General features: G+C 35.7%; 1 protein-coding gene across 1 annotated transcript in view; it reads left to right on the forward strand.

Annotated features, from left to right (window-relative positions):
- PPM1E (protein phosphatase, Mg2+/Mn2+ dependent 1E) overlaps positions 1–15,755 on the forward strand; it is a 71,919-nt gene that overhangs the window by 23,360 nt on the left and 32,804 nt on the right. The gene's annotated exons all lie outside the window — the stretch shown is intronic.

Raw genomic sequence — 15,755 nt, forward strand, 5'->3', positions numbered from 1 at the left:
AAACAAAAACAATTTTTCCAAAACGTAGGAAAGAGTCACCATAACTAGCCTGACTATCGAGCCCAGCAGATAGTTTCAATAGCTTTGTGGAAAACATATAATACTATATTATAATACAAATAAAATACAAATAAATTGGTATTTTATGTTTCCTTGTAACTAAATATTAGTTCATTTCACAATCTTTTTTTTTTTCTTTGTAGCTCTCACATAATAAATTTTCCTTGGAAGGATATCATATATAAGAAAACAAGCCAAATTATTCTGACCATATGTCAGGGATGCTCGTCAAAGTATATTTTGTACATATGACAGCTTGATCCAAGAGGCATGAGAAGAGTGTTTCCTGCTTTAGTGATTTTGAGATAGTGATTGTTATTATGAACAAATTAGATTCTTTACTGATATGCTGATGTTAGATAAAAGGCCCAGAGTTCCAGGATTGGGAACTGGGACAAAGAGATAAGTCAAGACTTTTCTGAATGAATGCCAAATCCTTTGTGAACAGCTTGAAATGCCTCTAGTGAAATGACTAAATTATGTTGATTCCTTATCACTTGGAGAAATAGCAAACGCTGTACAATTGCTCCAGCCATGTTGTCATCACCTGACCTCCTTTGGGCAATTTATGATCTCCTTTTGGAATCAGAAGCATTTTTATCTTAATTTTTCAAGGCTTTACCTTAACTTTGTTGAGTCTGTTAGTTTTCCCTCTGTTTATGATTTGTGTCTACCATCTTCTTGGTTTGATGTTCCCTTGGGTAGCACTGAGCCTATTCACCTTTCAGACCCTCTGTGTCCATATTTTCCTTGATCTTGAATGATGTGCTGTTTTTCTCTTGTCCTTCAGCTCTTTCTTCAAGATTAATGTTTTTACCAGCCTTCTAATGCTGACTCACTCCTGCTCTCTTGACTGACTTGTTCCCACGAACTGTAATATGCCAACAGAATGATCAAGAAAATGTATGGATAATTAAAAGAATACCTTATGATTTGCCTTACTGTTCTGTGTCTGTTTAAGTTTCCTTCCTCTGTAGCTTACAGATGCCTTATTTTTGTCTACGTACTATCAGGTATTCAATTGTGGGTCTATAAAGCTGTGACAGACACTGAATTTTGCTGTTCTTTTAGAGATCACTGTGCTTTGTTCAGAAGCTACACAGCTACTTTCCTTACTGATAATTCTGTGTGTTTTTCTAGTGCTTTTCATCAATGTGTTTTCAAGCTCTTTTGGTTCATCATTTAATCTCTCTCACCATCCCTATTCATGTATACTAAGTTGTTCCTGTATTATTCCTTAACACAAGAAAAAATGAGATTCTGCAATTGATTGATTTACCAAAGAAAGTCTGTAATAAAGCTAGGCCCAAACCTGAGGTCTCTTGATTTCCTTTTCTTGCCCTATCATTTCTTCCTTTGCCTAGCTAAGGCATAGCAAATAAAATCCCAAAGGGGTATCATGTTTTTGGTTAAATGAATTTCAGCCTCACTTTTATATTGTAGAAATATTTTTTTCTCCACTTCTCCTGACATATTTATAAGCTGCCAGGAAAAGGAAATCATGATGCTCTCTATTTCTCTTCTGCAACTGCTTTCTTGTTGGTATTACTTTGTTTAGAGTTTAGATACCTGGGATAGCTAGATACATCTAAAAACTCATGTCAATCTGAAATACATGTTGGATCTGGAATAAAAGTGATGGATCATTGGTTTGTGAATAAGAGTTGATATTTTAAGCTTCTGTTGTACAGGCATCCTGATAACAAAACTAGAATGCAAAGTTGCAGTTGACTCCATATGGATGTTTGTGTGTTTTCAGAGTGATGTTTTGTCCCATGAGGTTCTGTGGTGGCAGAAGGAATTGCAGGATGAAGAACGTGATTCATCTTCATTTCATAGGTTCTCTCGGTGATTAGCAACTGAGAGACAGAAAACTTCCTCCTGACCAGTACTGTAATAATGGAAGGTAGAAGCCAGCACATTCAATGTCCGCTAGTTACTGTGGCTGCTGCTACAGTTGTCTGGAAGAAGGTTTCAAGTCTGCAGCAGAAGGATAAACAGGAGGTGGCTATAGCTGTAAGGAGCTTGAGGGTGCTTGACTTCGGGTGCCAAACTGTCTTGCTTTATCTCTGCTCCTGAGATACACTGGTCCGTGGATAGACCACTGAGGAGGTAAGAGGAAACGTGCAGCTAGAGCTGCCCTTTGAGTTAGTATTTCATTTTCCGGGACTGTCAGGCCAGTTTTTTCTTGTGCCTTGAATTTTAAAAGAAAATTGGAAATATTTCAGAATTGTGAGTATACACAGTCTAATCCGTGTAATTGCTATCTGACAATATGAAATCAGTTCTGAATATATATCATTCAGTAAAATAATAATTACCATAGCAACACACAGTACATCTGAAACATAGCTCATCTGTACAAAAGCCCAGAAACAGAAAGCCTGAACTCTTCACGCAGCTCTTAGAGCAATTAGTGAGATTTCCTCCCCTTTTTCAAATCACTGTATTTGTAGGAGGTGAACAGATTTCAAAAGGTAAACAACAATCAAATGTTGTTCCCATAGTTCATCCTTAACCAGGGATAAATCTTGTATGTCTTAGGCAGAGATTATAACTGACTTTTTTGCATCAAAGAAAGAAGTACAGAAAAGAGAAAATTGCCATGGGTGTCATCTTGGTGATTCTGAAGTCATGCTCACACTTGGCTCAAAGGAAAATACATGTTCTGTGACCATTTCTTTCAGGGTTCTTTTTTGCGATTATCCTTCTTTCAGTTAAGAATAAAGGTGTCCAGCAGTCATCCACAGGGACTTTCTGGAATGAATTCCACTGTAGGTTAGAAAGTAAGGATCCAACATGAATTTTAATTTATATTTCTTAAAATACAGTGGGCCAAATAGAGTTATGATTGTCTCACTTTTGTGATCATAAATATACTTACATGTGTTTTGAAAAGTACAAGGTGGCTTTCTGTGAGTGTTCTTGGAAAATGAGGTAAAATGTTTCATTTTGAAAAATCGAAAGTTTTCCTTTACCTGTTTTTTTTTTTTTTTCCAGAAAGTCTCATTAGACCTTGTTAAGATCTGTGTTTCTGTTTCCAGCTTTTACTTCTCGTTGAAGTACATTAGTGAGTTTGACAGATATTTGCAGTTAAAACAAGCGTGTGCAAGTGCATGGAATTAGAAGGTTAGTCAGTGCTAGTAGCTCAGTGCAATTCTCAGTCTCTTTCTATAATTGCAATGGTAACATCTACATGAAGTATTGTTTGATTTTGGTCATGCATATACATGTGTAAAGAGTTTAATGTTTTTCTTAAAGTATAACACTACTGTAAACAAAGTACAAATGGCTCAATTCAGAGTTCTTAGTCACAAAATGATTTAAAAAATATTTGGAAGGAGAAAATCTTGTCTAAGGAAGAATACAAAATTAGCAGTGGTCTTAGATGTATAATTTGTTCTCTTCTGCAGTTTGAAATGATAGAAGTAGGGATGAAGAGTCCTTGCTCTGCAGGGACTAAAAAGCTACTGAACTGATGATAGATGGCTACGCTAAAAAAGGCTTTCTTTCCACAGTGAATTTGGAAGTCATTAGGTCCATAACATGAGGCCTATGGTGTATTGCCTTTATTTATTTCATGAGGAAGAGAAACTATTATGAAGGTTTAGCTTATGAAAGTGCTTATTCGACATGCAGTACATTTCCTACCCACTCATCAACAATAATAGTTCAATATGTGCAGTTAGGATATTTGACCAGAAACAGATGCTAAAACCTTTGAGGCGTCACTTACAGTCTACCTCTCAAATGTTTAGGAATGATGAAAAACCCTCTACCATAGCCTCTCATTGTTAATTTCCATAAGCACGTGATCTTTCCATCAAGTAAAAAGTCTCTTTTCTTCTTTCTACATGGTGGAAAGGTGCTATCAGTTAGATCCAAAGGTATTTGCATTTGTTGTCCTTCTGTAGAAGAAAGGGCCAATGTTCTGTGCTCTTCAATGAAGGATCCATCATGGAGTCTTGTCTCATTTTTATTGACAAGTTTCATGACTCCCCCAAGAATGCAGGTTATCCAGGTAAATAAGAATATTATAACATTAGCATGATTGATTCGTACCATTTCATGAAGCATTAACTACAAATGGGATGAGAATTATAAAGCCAAATTTTGCTATTAGTTAAGGTGTACAATTCTTTACTACCATTTATTGTTGTTACTTAAGAGTGTGTCTATACAGGAAGTATTTTTAATTTGACTTCTTATGTGCAAAGGACTACAGAATAGAAGATAATATCAATTTTTGCATTCCACTCTGCATGATCAAAGTGGCTTCATATAAAGCAATTTAATCAATTTCCGTTTTTTTTAATAAGTAATTTATGTTCAGAGAGTAGAGTTATTTCTTTGACTACCTGCTCAGCATGTTTGCAATACAAATACAAATATAGGGAAGGAACAAATAAGTATTTTTCACCTGCTGAATGCAAAGTTATGCCATTTTTCACCAATCTGTTCATGACATAAAATGGCAAGGGTCTGAGGTTATTGCATTTTCAGCAAACAAGGAGGTGTGTGTGTGTGTGTGTGTGTGTGTGTGTGTGTGTGTGTGTGTGTGTGTGTGTGTGTGAAAATGCTTGTTTGCTAACTCTTCATGTGTTTTATTCTTTGTATTTCTATCTGGGACATTTCTGTATGGAAGAGTTTCTAGTTTATGGTTGCTTAGTTTTGCAGCAGCAACAAAACCCTTTGGAAGGACTCTTTTTCCAGGAAGCATGAGCATGTTTATATGTGCAGTTTAAAATGCTTCTTTATTCACTTTTCTTTTCCCTAGCCTTTGCTTTCTGTGTTTCCATAACAACAGGAAAACTCTTTTTATAGTACCGTGTTATTTTCCAGTAAAATACATGGTTTGCCTCCACTCTCTTCCTTCTCTTTTGGATTGATATTGAAATGGGTACAAATTGGAGCAGATAATGTGAAGAACAGTTCTCTCTTCTTTCATCATAGAGTGTTAGTAAGGTATTCATTGATGAGGATTGCTTCTGACTTGCTGTAATCATATCCACTTTTTTCTGGGGAATATGCCTGTAATCTTCACATTTTCCACTGTTTTTTCTTCTTATTCTGTAGACATATATCATAGTAACTCAGTCTTTGGCCAAAGAGCACTGAGAAGAGCTTGCCAGCACCATTTTGAGCTTTGGCGAGGTGACTGCTTGGGAAAGACGTGATAAGCTTAGGAACACTGTCTGCTTGTTGAGTCGTATTCTGAACTGTCAGATTTGCCAGGCCTTGTTATCAGTGGCAAGTTTCAGCTGATGCACCTTGGGCAGTGCTTTCTGATTAAAATGGCTTTATTTTGTTATTTTTAACCACAGTTGTCAATTTGAAAGCATTAATCTAATTTTTGGGTGTGTATATATCTCTAGAGAGATTATTAAGGACATGAAGGATAGCACACAGAAATTTCATGGCTTTTCATTGATTTTGTTTTCCTCCCTCCCAAAGCCATCCTCTACTGCTATTTCTATTTTAAATTTATTTAAAGCTTAGATGTGGTAAAGATCATTACATTTATATAACAACTCTTGATTGCAGCTTAGAAATCATGTAGTAATTATGAACAGAGGGCAATACCATCCTGAATTCACCAGGTTCTAAATTTTTTTTTTCCATTTTTGATATTTATTAATTTACCCAGAAAAAAGTAGTAAAGAAATTTTAGTAATATTTTAGTGTTATTTTGATTATTAGGAATGAATCTTGTTTATTGAATGTAACTCTTTAGAATTTCAGCACATAACGGATCAGGGTCATTATGTATTTTGAATGCTGACAGTCTTTAAAAGAGATGGGTATCTGCTGAAAAACTCAGAATTTGTTTCTGTCATGTTGAGCCCTAATTCAATGTCAGTCACTGCTGACTCAAATACTGTCTTTGCACTTCCTTAACTTTTGATGTTAAATATTAGAAAAATAGAAGAGTTGATAGTATTTAATTCTGAGTTATACTAATTTGTACAACCATTAAAAATTAAATGTTTACCTTCTAGGCCATAGTGTCTATTTTGTACCATATTCTTAATAAGAAAAAAAAAAGTTGTTCAAACATAAGCTTATTGGTCAGAAAGCTGATTGGGAAGACTGTGCTGATATAGCAGTATTTTTTCTGATGTTTGTGCTCAAGCTTTTTATTTTTGAAATATTTCTCTTAAAATTATCAGTGTTAAAATGAAGGTATTCGTAGTAGCTGAAATAGCCTTCTCCCAACAGATTTTTGTTGGGTACAAATTCAAATAGATGAGCAGATGGTAACAACTGCAAAGCACCGATGTATCCTTTCATGCAAAAACCAAGTCCTATTTTGTTACTAAAGACTGATTGTTGAAAGTTTACTTCCAAAAACATTATAATAGCTGCAGTAGATACAAAGCACTAGACAAAAAGGTCTAGTCATTTTGGAAAGTCACTTGGAAAGATATATGCTGCATGTGAAGGTTACTACAAAGAACGGCTAGTCCATTCGTTGTCCGCTTCCTTCTTATGGTGTACAGAGCTGCAAATCACCCTGTTAAACTGCAAGAATATTGAAGGCTTCTTGTTTAACAAAATGAAGTGCAAGGTTTCAATGGATGCAGATCTTCATTTCAAATGGTGTTAAAATGCTTCCTTTCTTGCAGTTCCACAGATTTTGATATAGAGCTGCCACTTAAGTTACCATGTTATTGAAGCCTTCTGTAGTGGACTTTGGCGTTGATCATTATTCCTCACCCCATTTTATTTGCTGCTTTCACTATCTTCATTAAGTATCTCTAGATGAGGATTAAAAAGATGGGTTGCAGGTCACATCATCCTCGCCAACTTGTAATTATGTCCCTATTATCTCTAAAATCAAGACTGATCTTATTAAGTAAGGAGATTTCCCTCCTACTCCCTTGGGTATGCTAACCTGATTAAGACAAGGTCATTCTCAAATTCTTTAAGTTGCTTGAACTACTTGTTTTTGGCCATACCCTAACAAATATGTTGCTTTCTACTCTGTGTAAGTAGGTTGCCTAAGATGTCCCACCTCTAAGTTCTGTATGCTTTGCTGTGTACATTGGCCTCATATCATGAAGATGGATGTAGTACACTGCAGTCTCCAGTTTTATTAGTGGCCTTTCAGATTAGCCTTCACATGGATCCTGGACCAGAAGTGTTCTGCTTTTTCCTGGCTGCATTCCAAGGCAGTTCTATCTTCTGCGTTTTTTTCATTATTTCCTTGCTAACAACAACAAAGCACCTAGGTACGTTCATCAGTCTTGCAGAGTTCAGAGAGTTACTTAGCCACCAGGGCATCCTGGCAGACATCTCAGTACAATTTCAAGAAATTGGATTTCAATTGTTTCAGATCTCTGCTCTTAATCTTGTTTTGTCTTGTTTTGTTTTGCTCCTTTGGAGAGTTGTGGAGAAACTATTGTCTTGGGCTATTTGATCTATGCTTTCTGTGCTGCCTCATGCATTGTATATTAAGCAGCATGGAAATCATGTTTTACGATCAGTACTGTTCCCAGTTCTCCAGCATATGGCTTAAATACAGGCTCCAATAGGTTTGCATGAAAGGTCACCCTTCCAAGCATGGAATTCCAGGCAAAGGGAGGAAGAGCAACACCAAACATGTTGTCTGAAATTTACTAAGTAATTGAATGCTGCTTCTCTCTTCTCCAGGAAGCTTTCTAATAAATTAAGTTTAGAGCGTGTCAACGGAACTGTTGTCCGTCAGTGGGCTGTAAATCTTGAAATCAGGATCGTACTCATTAATTTTTTTCAGGATATAGTATTACATTTTAAAGTGTTGGGCAATCAGCTAGAAGCAAATTATTAAGAAAAATTTGAGACTGGTTTTGCGTTTTGTATTGCTAACTGTTGTCTTAAACAGTAGGCGTCTGTGTGAACATGAAATGTCCTAGGCTAAAGCACTGGCAATTTACCTGTCTCTGCATGAGATTAGTAATTATTGATCGCAGATGCAATATGAACAGTTCTGTGCTGTTTTAGATGTGATGTAGGCGTTGGATGCATTTACAATAATTATGTACTTTACAGCTAAAATGAAAACTGAAAGAAAAAAGATACAGGACCTTGTTCACAAAATGTCCTGCCTTCCTCTTTTGCGTTTGAGAAATAAATATACTTCTTGCAATATATACGCACCAGCAATATATACAGTTATTCCCCCTTCCCCACCACTGTAAAACGTATTCATTGCAAATTTCCAACCTCACAGTGGAGTCTGTTTGCTCTCTTTGTGATTTCAGTTAATAAGTTACAGGTTTTTATGAAAACTATGGGGCAGAATTTTTCAGGAATCCATATGGCCTTTTGTGACTTTTATTCTAAAAGACCGTGCTCTGCTGGAGCTTGCCTCTTCCTAAGAGAGGTAGGGATATGGGTTTCACCAGCCTCTTCAAAAGCATGCCACGCATGGCAGAAGTGGGTTATAATGAACATTAGGCTATAAATCATACTTTCCTAATCCTCCCAGGGAATGAACAGTCTGCTTCAGTAATTCATGTTAATACTATTTTGTAAGTTATGATGCAATAATAATAACTACATTGCTGCATATTATAAAGGTGGGTTTTGAAATAAAATTATTCCATCATCTTTAGATGTCAGTCATACATAAAATGAAGACCTGACTACTAGGCCACACAAGAATTATGACCGGATCTCCCAATTTCTGTTTTCAGTTTTAGGGACATCTATGATTTTGGGACAAACTTGCGTATGACTTAATGCTGCAAGGTGCTGAGATACCTCAGTTTCTGTTGCTGTGAGTTTCATGCCTCCTTAATGCGAGCTTAGCATTGCAAAGAAGTACTTGGTTGTTTTACATTGTTAGCATATATACTAATCTGAAATTCCTTATTTTCTATTGCACTGTGCATATGAAATCTACTGAAATACAGTGTGTTCACATTGAAGTTTGAAGAGGAGACTTTCCTGAAGCCTACTGAGATATGAATCCTAAAAACAAATTTAAGCTTGCTACTATATTGTTTTCAGGTATTTAACTTCTCTACATTCATGTAAAAACAGCGCATACTACTTTTTTACTCCTCCTAAGACATCTCAACGTTTCAAAATATACATTTTTTTTTTGTCATAAGTAATTGCTTGGAGTCTGTTTCTTTCACCTGACTAACCTGGTGTGACTCTCACCAGCAAATACTGAGAAATACATTGAATCCACTAGAGAAGCAATTCATTCCTTACTACAAACTGTTGTCTAAATTTCCTGTTTTTTCTGAGATTCATACATTCTCAAAAATATATATTCATGTTGGTTTGGAGAACTCTACAAATGCATTACTTTTTTATCTGCCATTTTTTATTGTATGAGGAAAAGGCCTAAGAAGTGTTTTGTAGTGAAGGAGAGAATGGTCAGCCGTTAAATTTTACATGCATTTTGTTATCTCTGCTGAATGCTGGTTGTTTTTTGCTGCCTGGCACTCTTTGTTCCACGGAAAATAGCAAGTCTGCTACCTGGTGCTGCCGTATATTGCGGAATTTTAGACAAATTTAGAATGTGAAGGAGGTATCTTCTGAGATCAAAGATCTCATTTATTTGTTGTGCCCTTGTTGTTCCAGTGCTAAGGTTGGAGGGAGGTGTGTTTGTATGGGAGGAAAGTGAGACTGTCATTGCTCTTACCCAAATTGTTGCTTATTTTACGATTTTGCAATATATTGTTTGGTTTTTTTTTACCAGAGATTATTCAGCTCCTGAGCCTGAGGGTCTCATGACTTCTGTCATTATATAAAGTTTATTAAAAAAAAAAAAAAAGGAAAATAAAATAAACCACTTTTTCTTATGCGTGAAATTCAGACAGACAAATCCAGCTGTTGATTTTAAAAATAGCTACAAATGTCCTCAACAGTAAAGGGTCTTCACATGTTGTTCTAGTAACAGAAATTCAGTAGAACTTTAAGATTAGATATTGTTGGGTTTTTTTCCAAATTTCCATTTAAAAAGCAGCTCAAATCATTTACTATTTAAAAGAAGCACTTACAGGTTCAGTAGGAGAAAATGTTGGAATACGCAATCAATTTCAACTTACAGGTATGTCTGCCACTTTTATATGACAAAGTATCATCTAACTTTTTTTTTAATCTATTGTCCAGTGTCAATTTGATATGTTTCATGTTACCTGCATGATATTTTGCATATCTCTTGATGTGGGACATCTGTTAACGTTATACAGTAATTTTTAACTCCTCTTGAAATTGTATAATGACATTTTTCAAGGAAATAGCTGTGTTGATGCTGAAAGGCTGGAAATGTAATGAGGAATTTATTCAGCTGCTTTGTTTACTAGTATTCTGACTTGAAAACATAAATATTTCTCCTATGATTAATGAATTTCTTTAGCAAGTGTCAAATCAGCTCATTCTTTGTTTTGCGGCAGCTTCTGCACTGAGCGCAATTTACATTCTGTGTATTGCCCCATGGTTCTCCACTAAATTCAGAGGATTGACAAGTATGGTAGTAAGACTAATATTTCACTAGAAAAGCTTCCCATTTTGAATCTTTCTTATTTTTATCATCATCTTCATATGTTTTAGGGGATTATATTTGAAAGTTGCTCTGTCTCCCTTTTTTTGTCCCTCACTTATCTTCTCTTTGTGTTTTCTTATTTGTCCCAATTCTATAATAATAAAAACAACATTTAAATAAAAATCTGTGCCCCAAATTGCAATGAACCTGAGTGGTAAACCATTATTATTTTTATTCTATTAATACTTTTCTTCTTTTGCCCTTCTTTCTTCTCCCTTTGACTAACAATTTAAATATTTAAACTGCAGGTTCTTTGGGTCAGGGAGCATATTCTGTTATGCACAATAGCTATCATTTGAAACTCCACCGGAATACAAGAAATGACAGTCTAGATACTAAGCCTTCTAATACATATCAGTATATTTCTGTGCATTCATGGGGGACTAGAGTAAAAGCATTGTCGCAGAGGGTGTTGTGTTAAGTAAGCCCTTTGTTTGCAGTCAAGTAACACCACTGCTGTTACCGCCATCCCTTGCTTTGTGCTTTGCTTTTGCCACTTCTTTATCCTGTTTAGTCTTTGTATTCTGCCTCCTAGCTCTTTTTCTTTGTATGTACTTTCACTAGCATGGAAGTGACTACAGTAACTATCCTTGGAAGTGCTGAATGACGGAAAAGCCACAATCAGGATTCTAGTCACTCTCACTTGGCAAACTAAACAATGGAGTTGCAGAAGAAACAATGCATGAACACAAGAGCTGTGTGAAGCCAGATGCAGAAGCAGAGAGAGAATAGCATGCAAGCAGAGTGAGGGGTGGCATAAGAATCACACACAGTGATCTATTTGTTCATAAATGGTGTACTTTCTTCACGATGACCTTAATTATGAAGATACCTCAGGAAGCTGTAAGAATAGCAACAAAGGAGGCAACGAATTCTTATAGATAATTCCAGTTAAATATCCAAGCACTGTAATGCTGTTGACTGAGAGATTCAAGGGGGGAGGAGGGTTACTGGAGAACTAATAGATACCAAAATATTCCTTGGATGTTCTATTTGTAAGAATAGTCAAAACACGTGGATCACAAGTTGTAATATTATCTTTCAAAACTTTAAAGGGCAACTTGATTTACTTGAAAGCAATTTTGCTGATAATAATGTTGTCCTAAAGTAATTCAGAGATACCTTAGATTTATATCTCTGTTTATCAGTTGATTGGAGTGAAGATAGTTTCTTACGTGCAACTAAGTTCGTAAATTCATCCTCACTTGCACTGATTAAATAATTCCACTGTTGCCATTTCTAGAAAGTGTAAGGACCCTTATTTTTTAAAATCTAAGTTCTAATTTGGAATGTCCCTGCTATTCTATCTGAACTTACAACAAACAAATACTTAATACCTGGAAAATTAGCATGAGCAGTATGAGGACTAACTGTAAACCACTGAACTCATCTCAGTTCTGCTTAAGTGTAACATACATTGCAGAAGTAGTTTTGTGTATTTGTACTGGTTGGTTCATTGGACTTCAAGTTTCCATATGAAATTTTTCTTGGAAATCTTTATTGCTGATACATTTTAATTTATTTCAATCCTGATTCAGATGAGCAGAAATAGGTCAGCAAAGAGCAGTATGATGAACCAGCAACAATATATGTCAAACAAAATCCCTATGGTCGTGGTCCTTTAAGGTAAATCTCTAATAACAGTTTGTTGTTGCAATAATTTGATTTCCTTTCTATGTCATGGGCACATAAAGATGACAGTAAGCAGTTTCTGTGATTGAAGTTGCTAAAAAGTTTAACTTACCTCTTGCATTTCATCCTTGCTGTGTATTTACCTTTTCAGGACTTCAGCTTCAAATGACTGAATTGGTGCTGTTTTACACATAGAACAAGTTGTTAAAAATAATAGATAATTTTTGATTTGGTGTTGACCTTACTGTTCAAATAAATAGAAAAAAGAAGTTCTAGGCCTGTTGAGCTGTTATAAAACAAAAAATTAACCTGCATGGATGAAAATGGAGAGCATGAAGGAAGGTGGCATATAAATACACAGGATATATAACTTCTTGACTAGTCAACTTTGAATATATAGAGTCATGCTGAGCATAGGTGCATAGGCAAAATAGCAAAATATGTGAAAGGATTGCATTGAAAGGATCCAAGATGAGTATGGAAGTGTAATAATTATGGTGGGCGTGGAAATAGCTTTCCAGGAGACCTCTTCTATCCTCTGCTAACCAAAATGTTTTTTCTCCAGAATTTTTGCTAGCTTCTATGCTCTTCATCACATAATTCATGAACAGCATGGATTTTTCTTTTTAAACTTTAACATCTCATACCTACTTAATGATTTTCTGCTTCTCAAGGTCTACAGGAAACCTGAATAACCACAGAAAACCATGACTAACTCACGAGGTTTCCATCAGTGCCTATGATCTAATCCACGCTGGGGTTGTCTGTCAGATGCTTCCTCCCTGGCACATAATTAAAATACTGTCCTATCTGAAAAATGGACATGATTGTATGAAATTATTTTATGCTATAACTTAGGAATAATTTTGTCAGATTCAGTTCAGGAATAGACAATCATATTCTCAATCATGACCGTTTGTGTGATTTTCTTATTCTCTGGTTCTATTAGTGAGTAATAGTCCAGTTTCCAAATGTTGGTAAATTTTCGTGTGAAAACAGTCAATAAGTTAGTATTAAAATCCTCTTATTAAAGGTAGTTTCAGTTCATGTTGTTATATTCACTTGGTGGTACCTTGCCCAAAGCTTACTAAACAAATCTAAATAAATAGATGTGAGATTTTTCCATGTGACTCTTCTGGATTGAGTGCTAGACTTTCAATTATTCAAAATCAAGATTTTTTTTTTAATAAGTTGACCTGTTTTATGACAAAAATGTCTGTGAGTATAATTAAATTGAATTCTGTGCTTAAAGTGACCCTCTGATTCATGGGCATTTGTAGTAGAAAGAACAAAAATAAAATTAAAGACTTATTTGAAAGGTACAGTAATTAAGTCTCTCAATTTTGATTATTACTAGCTGTGATGAGAATAGTGGAAAGGGAAAAGGATGTTGCTCAAGCAAAAGGCTACCAGCTTGATGTAGCTAAAGATCTGTCTGCGTTGAAGAGGCTTCTTTAGAACAAAAAAAAAATTTTAAATTGGGTCTACCAGGTTTATAGGAACTGAAATCGTTACAAAATCACTTTGTACAGATGGATGTGAAAGGGGTGATTCTTCAGTGTTGTAACTTTTTAAAGTCATATCTGAGGAAGTCAGAGATGATCAAAAAATATTAGCACCAATATGAGTGACTGGTAGATTCTGCTTTAGGAGAGTGTTGGCTTCTCTTTCTGTAGGTGTTAAATGAGAATAAGAGGTGGGGAGGCTCTGGACCTGAGAATATGATGCATATTTCACAGGACTCCATAGTATTTGGTGCTTGTTTTGAACGATTAAGCAATAGGAATGAGATCTGATTCCAAAAGCATGCCTTCCTACTGCTTTGGTCTAAGGGCCTGATTATCATTCTTAATCAGTTACCTAAATTTCCATTGATTTCAGTGAGAGTTAGGACACAAAAATATCTTTGTCAAGCTTTAAATTCTGTAGCCAGAAGACACTCTTTTATGTAGGACAGGCACTGGAGGGGTATACAACATTGCACAATGTTACTGCAGGTTACGTTACGAGGTTAATTAATAAGGGCTATGCTCTGGAGATATTGTCTCTTGAATTACCCTCTTTCCTTTTAAGGAGAAGAGCTAAGGGAAATTTCACATGTTTTTAATAGAATAGAAAAATCATAGAAAATAGGGCTGATAAGAAGCTCAGGAGGTCATTTAGTCCATCCTTCTTCCTCAAGGTAGAACTAGCTAACTCTAAGCCATATCCTGACTGGTACTTTCCTGACCGCTTCTCTGATTTTCTGGTGGTGGAGATCCCCCAACCTCCTTAAGTGGTCTTCTATTCTAGTTGTTACTAATTTTAGTTACAGCTGGAAAGTTTTCCTTACTGCCTAATCTAAACCTCACTGTTAAAATTTTCTCAGTACTATTTGTCCATTCCTTTTTAACACAGAAAACGATATCATATCTTCATCTACTTCATCCTTTTACATGTGAGCTACCTTGTTTCCTTGTATGTCATAATTTCTCCATAGGTCGTATTCTCTAGACTTTTTATCATTCTCATTGCTCTCCTCTGGTTGCTTTCCTCTGACGTTTGTGTTTTTTAAATGAAGATCTCTATTGCAGCTGCAGTGGTTTGTGTATTATCTCATTGGGAGGGAAAAATCAGAAAAGATACATTATTCCTTGAATTCAGCAGATACTAGAGTGTGGCTGCAGCTTGAGTATTTTTTTGGTGTGTAACCACTGCCTTTGCAAGATATTTCATTTTCAGCACATATAGAATAATAAGCGGCCCTTGAGTGTATGCAGGACTATAATTCACTTGAGGGGCTCTGCTGATGTCGTTAGCTTATGAATGGTATCAGAGGCCCAGAAGTGAACTGAGGCGTATATTCAGTCTTTGGCCATCTGTTGTTTTTTACCACAGGCTTCAACTTCTTCATATTTTGATCTTACATTTTCTATTAAAAACTGAATATCTTTTTTTCCCCCCCAAAGAGAAATTCAGTCATAACCAGTTAGAATACAGGAATGGCTGAAAGAATATGACTTGTAAAGGAGTTTTTTTTTTTTCCTGTCATTTTAGTAAACTTTCAACATCCATTACGGTGCATGCTTCTTGCTGTTTCTATCCTGGATCTCTTAAACACAGGAATTGGTAGTGGAGTATTGGTTTTATATGCCAAAAAAGCAAATGGGTGATACCAAGAAATCTCTTCTGCATTTGTCAAACTGAAGCCTGATAGCCTCTGGTGAATGGATTAGGCTTCACCTAGATCTTTAGTAGATGAAGTTTCTTTTGGAAGAGTTATTAATGTTTGAATGTACTGACCATAGTGGAGGAAAATAAAAAAATCATAAGTAGTCCTTACCTAGCCCACTATATGATGATGCACTATATCAAGTTGGGTCTAGCAGAGCTTTTCAGTTACACTGTGCATTTCTTTAATCTTGTCTAATTTTGTATAGAATTATATTACTGTTGAGTGTTTCTGTGCTGTGTGGAGTATACTCTTTAAAAGAGGAGTAAAAATCTGATTATCAGAAATGGCATGTAGTCAGATCTGAAA

This window comes from Struthio camelus, chromosome 16 (assembly GCF_040807025.1).
Source record: "Struthio camelus isolate bStrCam1 chromosome 16, bStrCam1.hap1, whole genome shotgun sequence".
Classification (NCBI taxonomy): Eukaryota; Metazoa; Chordata; class Aves; order Struthioniformes; family Struthionidae; genus Struthio; species Struthio camelus.